Source organism: Carassius gibelio, chromosome A17 (assembly GCF_023724105.1).
Source record: "Carassius gibelio isolate Cgi1373 ecotype wild population from Czech Republic chromosome A17, carGib1.2-hapl.c, whole genome shotgun sequence".
Classification (NCBI taxonomy): Eukaryota; Metazoa; Chordata; class Actinopteri; order Cypriniformes; family Cyprinidae; genus Carassius; species Carassius gibelio.
This window is the reverse complement of record NC_068387.1, coordinates 20,917,030-20,924,173: the sequence shown is the minus strand read 5'-3', so window position 1 is coordinate 20,924,173 and position 7,144 is coordinate 20,917,030.

The window sequence follows — 7,144 nt, the reverse complement described above, 5'->3', positions numbered from 1 at the left end:
TTCAACTATTAGACACTAAAACTAACGCATCACTTTCTGTGTTGCTGGTACTTGTTTTACTATTAGACTCAAATAGTGACTACTATCTATTTTTAATTTACTACTACAACTACTGCAGTCACTAGTAGGCTACCTATTCATTTGCATCAATCCTATCCCAACAAAGAAAGGTTCTACTGTGTAAGAGAGTCTATTGTAATTCTGTGTTTTACCACTGGGTGGAGTGTGGGCCTAAATTAGTATATAGGTAGGTAAAGAGTAAGAGAGGGCAGGTGTGTAATTAGAGGGAAGCACAACATTTTTTGACCGTGTTTGACCATGTCTGGAGACAGTGTTTGGATGTGATTATGTGGCAGCATTCGATGATATCATAAGTGCATTGTGCAGCAAAACTGTGAGTTATGACCAGTACAATCTGTGTTAGTTTTGCCATTAGGTTCTTTAGTGAGCTGTGGTTCAGCTATTCATGACTAGTGTGTACTCCAGTTGTATCACACTACTTATACAATTTCTAAATAAATATACACTAACACCTTTATCAGATATATGCATGTATTCAAGTTAATACTTTTACTAGCCATAATATAAAAAATAAATAAAAAAAGATTCTAAGAGTTAATGTAAGATCAACCACTGGGTAGATAACTACTGCTTCATAAATAAGCATTAGTAAAGCTAGACTAATAAGTATATGGACCTAAATAATAGTCACTAGTAAAAATGGAAAATATGTCAGAGAAAACTCTAATACACATTGATAGGTACGTTTTAGATAATAAATGTTAAATCAGCTTTCCATATGATGCCTTCATGTCTTTTTTAGCCACATCCAAGCACAGCAAACCATAAAAAATATGTAGCCTGATTGCATGTAACTTCATCAGTGGTCAGATACAATAAAATGCTCCTTAGAGATTGATAAATAGCTGCTAGTCTGATACTTGAGTTTGATATTCAGGAAATTTAAATTAAAATGCATCATTAGAAATGAAAATTACATTAGAAATTTTGAACCGCAAAATGCAGCAATCTATCAGTCTTTATCAATCACAAATATACTTATTCAAAATGTTGAAAATAAAGTTTGACTGGTCTTAAATGATAAAATAAACTATATTTTAAAATGTTAGTGGAACATGTCCATAGTTAATGTAATGAACTACACATGGTTAACTTTGGACACCTACATATGTACGTGTGTATGTATGTGTGTATGTATGTAACTCCTGAAAAATATTTGCAAAAATGTCATACCTAGACAAAACTACGAGTTTAGCAAAATGGGGACAATTATTAGTAATTGCAGGTAATCATTAACACAGTAGTCACTAATTGGAATGGTAAACACATTGATCCTTGTTGTTTCGGACAGACTTCTCTGTTAGGAATTACTCTAATGATCTGGGATCGATACTAAAAGACCTTTTTAGAATGGAGGAAAGTTCTCTAATATTTATCGGATTAAAGTCTAAAGCGATTTCAACAAATGTCACAGATAGTTGTGCAAGAGAGATCTACATAATTCAGAACGAATAGTTATTTTTCATTACAATGCACAACACAAATTTCAGAAGCGACATGCTATAACTTTTAAGTACAGACGCGCTGGAACAAAGGTCTAGGTGAATATTGAAATAATACACAGAATCAAAACTGTATTCATTAAAGAAAAAGAAAAAAGATTGGGGCCACAGGGATTTCCTGCATCAACGTGGAATTAACTTTTCCAATGTTGCTAAGCAACATGAAAATTTCAGTATGAGTAGAAAACAGCAACAATTGTTCTGTATTTTGAACACTTTCAATATATCACTGATGCCGGGGGAGAAAAGTCCTCCTCAAACACATTACTGCATCACTGTAGCCAGGAACGAAAAAATCAATCTGCCCTTGGAGCTCGTCTGGAATTCATTTCAGAGGATATGGCCATAATCAAACTTTAAAAAAAGACCAATTTGAGTTATTTTCACCATTTCATTTAGTCCTCTTTTTATCTGAACTCTATTCATTATATGACAAATCCGGTTCAAAATGGATGTGAAAAATCTTTTTTTTTATTTTTTCTTCTTCTTTATAAATGGTACCTATTACCTGCTTCTGAGGTTTTTGAATCAAGGAGTGAACACGACTGGGTCAAAACCATTGACAATAGTTGTTTTGCTGAATAAAAAACATCATTTGATTGCTGTTTTCAACATACATTACTGGATTTCTAGATTAACATAAGATCTTTCCACAAGTAATAGGAGGACACTACTACTGAAAAATGTATTTAGTTCAAGGTTTTCCCATTGTAAAATGCATTTGGCCTTTTTACAAAATGTTTACAATTAAGGCATAACTAAACATCTCAACAGTTTCTATGATTACAAAACATTATGGGTGCACACTACTATGGTGTACATTTACTATTTCTGTCAAAAGTTAAAGTGTGTTATTTAGGTGTCTTAATCCTCATTAAGTGTGAAACCGAACAGACCCAAAGTGGAGTGAGACGTCTTATGCAGATGATCCCAGCACCTCGAACTGTTTAAGAAGGAACCCATACAGGGCTTGAGCATAAGGAATATTCCAGATCCACGGTTGATCTGCAAGAAGAAAACACAACTGAAATGCAACCGCATATATTAATGGAAACCCAAGAGATTTATAGTCTGAGTCTGACCTGCTCCAGGCAGAGTTCATGATGCTTTGTGATGATGCAGAATTACGTATTTGCCTTGGGCCAACAAAGAATCCTGGTATAGACCGAGTAGAAGGCTCTGACCTTTCCCTGAAGGCTGCCTTGAGATAGATGCTCACCTGTGGCATAATTGTACTGTAGTGTGTGGACTGTATCAGTATAACGGATCATGCACAGACTGCGGTTTACTTAATAATGTATTATAGGATATACGTAGACTTCTGGAAAAGACTGTAGAATGGCAGTATCCATGGTAACTAGCTGACACAACTGGATTTGATCACAAAATAACCCAGCAGTTAAAATACCTCTAAAAAGCACATGAAACAAAACAATTTAGTGAATGAGTCAAACGGTTCACTGTTAAGGCAGCTGAGATATAATACCTGTAATATGAGAACATTACACTTTATAACTGGAAAATAAAGTGAGTCACTTGTCTCAAAGGAGTTCTCAGAATGATATACAGACGTATACTATAGTCAACCTTCAAAAAGCTTGTCTTATATATACATATGTATACATATTGCTTTAAAAAGTAATATATAACAGTGTTATTTTAGTATCATTGAGATCTATTTGTTGTTAATCAAAAAATGTTTTTCTAAATCAAGTCAAAATGAACAAATGGTGCAGGATGAATTATGCATTAAAATTTAATATTTGAAGTTAGGGGCTTTTTCAGATTCCTAAGCCCGAATGTGAGCAATAGTAATAACAATGATTGCCTTAGCAAGAACTACTAAATTATTTAATTAGTGCAACAATTTCAAGACCGTTCAATAATGACATTCATCTAACAGCAGGAACACACAGCAGTAGGGCTACACAAACAGTCACATCCAGACTTAATTGTTGCCTGGAACAGCACCAATATACGTGAAGATGAAGGGAAGCAAAATTAATCATCTAGGGTTTGTCTTATTGGGGGAATGGGTGCATAAAAATGGCATGCAATTTACCAAAATAAAATTCTTGCACATTAAAAAAGCATTCATAAAGAACAACCTCATGTTTTTGGAAGGAAGAATCTCCTAAAAATGAACATTACTCAGTATAAACTTACTTCACAGCTGTGGTCACCATTCACTTGCATTGTATGGAAAACTGCACATTCTGCTATAAATGGGTCCAAAATTAATTAAAAAACATGAGGGTAAACAGATGACAGAATTCAGAACTATTCTTTTAATGGTTCTTAAGCAGCACTCAAAGGTCTCTTCACTGAATTAAAGTAGCAGCCTCAAGTAGCTACTGAGTAGCGGTCCATTAATTCACAATGGCTGGTCCTCAATCTTTAGTCGTGAGCTAAGTCTGAGCCTGTTTAAAGAGTAGAGAGTGATGAGAATTCTGAGCTGAAATGAATCTATCCTTTTCTCATCACTGAGTAGAAGCATCAGCAGTCAGGTCAGAAATAGAAATGTGTTAAGATTGTCTTAATATAGAAGTGAAGGTACTCTTTGAGATATAGATTTGAGTCTGTCACTGTGTTCGGTCTGTATAAACATCACAGGTGTTGACTGCAGGGGCACAGGTGAAATGAGAGTGAGCATGACACCGATGCTCTTAATAAAGGAACCATAACATATTCCCTTCCCCTTAAAATAAGTCATCTTTGAAAAATAATACCGAAAATAAGAAACCACTTCTAACACAACTAATACATTTACTCATCATTTAAAATGACAAAAAGTTATATACACTTATGGGTAAATAAAAAAAGAAAGTTTCTTTTGTTGTTGTTTTTTTATGACAATTAAGCATGTTTTTCCTTCCGAACCCTCAATAATTTAATGTATAAAAACATTAAGCTTTTTTTTTTTTTTTTTTTACCTCAGCAATGATTTATAATATGTTTTTATAATATGTTGTTCTCTTAATAAGATTTTTTTCCCATTACAATAATGAGTATTAGGATGGAAATTTTAATCTTATTATTTATTTTCTTCGATTTTGGGGTGAAGTATGACCTGGACAAAGTTTTTTTTTTTTTTTCCTATATGAGAATTCCAAACTGTTCAATTCTAATTTTTAAAACGAATTAGTTTGGTCCTTAAAAATTATTAAATACAAATTACTATTAATCAAACCCCATGCTGGTGCTCTGGCAAGCAGAAATATCACTCAAGACAAGATTACTTCCAAGCAAAGAGTTATGCAAAAATGAAATCAAGAGCAAAAGAAAGTCTCTTTACTTGAACATTTTCATGTATTTCCCTTTGTGTGAAGAAGGTCAGGTATATGGAAGAGCTGTTGCCATGGTGCATGCAGAGCAATTTGCAATTGCACATTTGCTTTGTAAAGTCCAGTGTTATCGGTCTCAAATGACCTTCTGGGTATTATTTAGTATAGTGTAAAGGTAAAGATTTGGGTGGCTTGAAGAGGCTAAAATGCTTGTGTGACTCCATTGCAGTTAATTGTTACACACACACGGTTATGTAAATGACTGACATTGGAACAGATCCAGTGGGAAACTGAATATCACATGAATGAGTGTCAACAAGGACAGTGACATGACACATTTGATTTGATTGGATAAGTATCATCTGTAGGAAATGAAGTGCCTCTATTAAGCATTTGCACACAGATAGCAGAGGCGAGACACTCCGAAAGGCCTTGGTGGTAATAACTTTCATCTGAGCTTTCAATGAGTGATGTCTGTCCTGCCTGCGACCCTTTTAGTAGATGACTGGAAAATCATAGACACTGTTCTGTCCTCCACTGGCACTCATTTTAGAATATTAAAATATGCTCAATTTATTGTCTATTACAATAATAATAATAATTATTATAAAAAAATATATATAATAATACAATAATTCAGTCAGACATGAATGAAATTCAAGCCAAGCTGGGAGATACTCTTCAAACAGTATGTCATCAAATTGGAATTGCATTTTAACCTAATTTGAGTATACACATTTGGCAGTCTGATTAAATATTAGGTAAAAATCTATATTTATATATAATCTATATATTATATAAATTAAACAGATTATATAAATTAAATATAAATACATTTTAGTTCAAAAGTTTGGGGTCAGTAAGATTTTTTTTTTAAAATGTATTTGAAAGACGTCTTAGGTGATAACCAAAGCTGGATTTATTTAATATATTAAAAATAGTAATATTGTCAAAAATTATTATAATTCACCGTTTTCAATTTAAAATAACTTTAAAAATTTTAATAGAAAAACTGAATTTTCAGCATTTCTATCAGAAGTAATTCTAATATTCCTATTTGGCGCTCAGGAAGCATTTATTATTATCAATTTTGAAAATAGGTACAGCTTAATATTTTTGTGGAAACAGATTATTGCCATATAATTATTTGATGAATTGAAAGTTCAAGAGAACTGCATTTATTCAAAATAGAAATCTTTTGTAGCATTAATAATGTCTTTACTGTCACTTCTGACCAATTTAATGTATCCTTGCAAAATAAAAGTATTAATTTCTTAAAAAAAGAAAAATAAAATAAAAAAAAAGTACTGACCCTGAGCTTTTGGTACATTGCAGAAACAAGTATGACATTCAAACACAAATAAAAAGATTCACTGAAAATGTAAATTTAGAGTGGAAAAACATAATTTACTGCTAAAAACAGATTGAAACCACACTGATGCATCACAATCAGTGCAGAACCCCCAGCTCACTAAACTGAGAATCCCGCCCATTTTTCTCTTGATCTGCAGGCCACACCCACTCATCCCACTTCAGGCTGAATCCTCTGTTATCAAAAGACCTATGCTGCTATGGAAACCACAGAGGGTTTCTGCCTCAGTTCATAAACTGATGACACCCTTGGTTTCAATAGTACCATCGATTGCCACCTCTATTTTCTCACCATGATTAAAGGTCGTCTAACTGACGTGTCAGGGGCAGGGCCCATAGCACTGTTTTCATTTACATTTACTAAGAATGTGGTGCCGATTGCAAATTGATTTTCTCTGCATTTATAGAGCTAAGCAATCAAACGGTCTTTGCCAAGAGACTGGCATAAATACTAGTGATTCCTGACATTATCAGTAGCATGTCATCTAGGGGATATACCCAGCCATATAAGCAATTTCAAAAACCGAAAAAAAAAACCGAAGGAAAGGACCATCACACGTTCAGACAGTTTAGTATGCGCTATTTTCAACATCAGGTGCTATGACAACATCAAGTGCTTTATTTTTCTCTGCCAAACTGCTATACCTAATACCATATTCATAACCTATAATTTTAAGTTTGCCCCGTAAGTCATGGTTAAATATCATGGCACTTCCAACAAAGGAATGACATTTCTTGCACACGTTCCTATGAGCGTGGGTTAAAAAACGGAGATAAGTATGAAATGAAATACTGACATGCTTTCCCTAGAAATGTATTTGAACTGTAATATAGGTCTCATAAAACAATAACTGCATACATATCCTAAAAAAAATATATATTTTTTTCTTTTGACAGAATATGTTG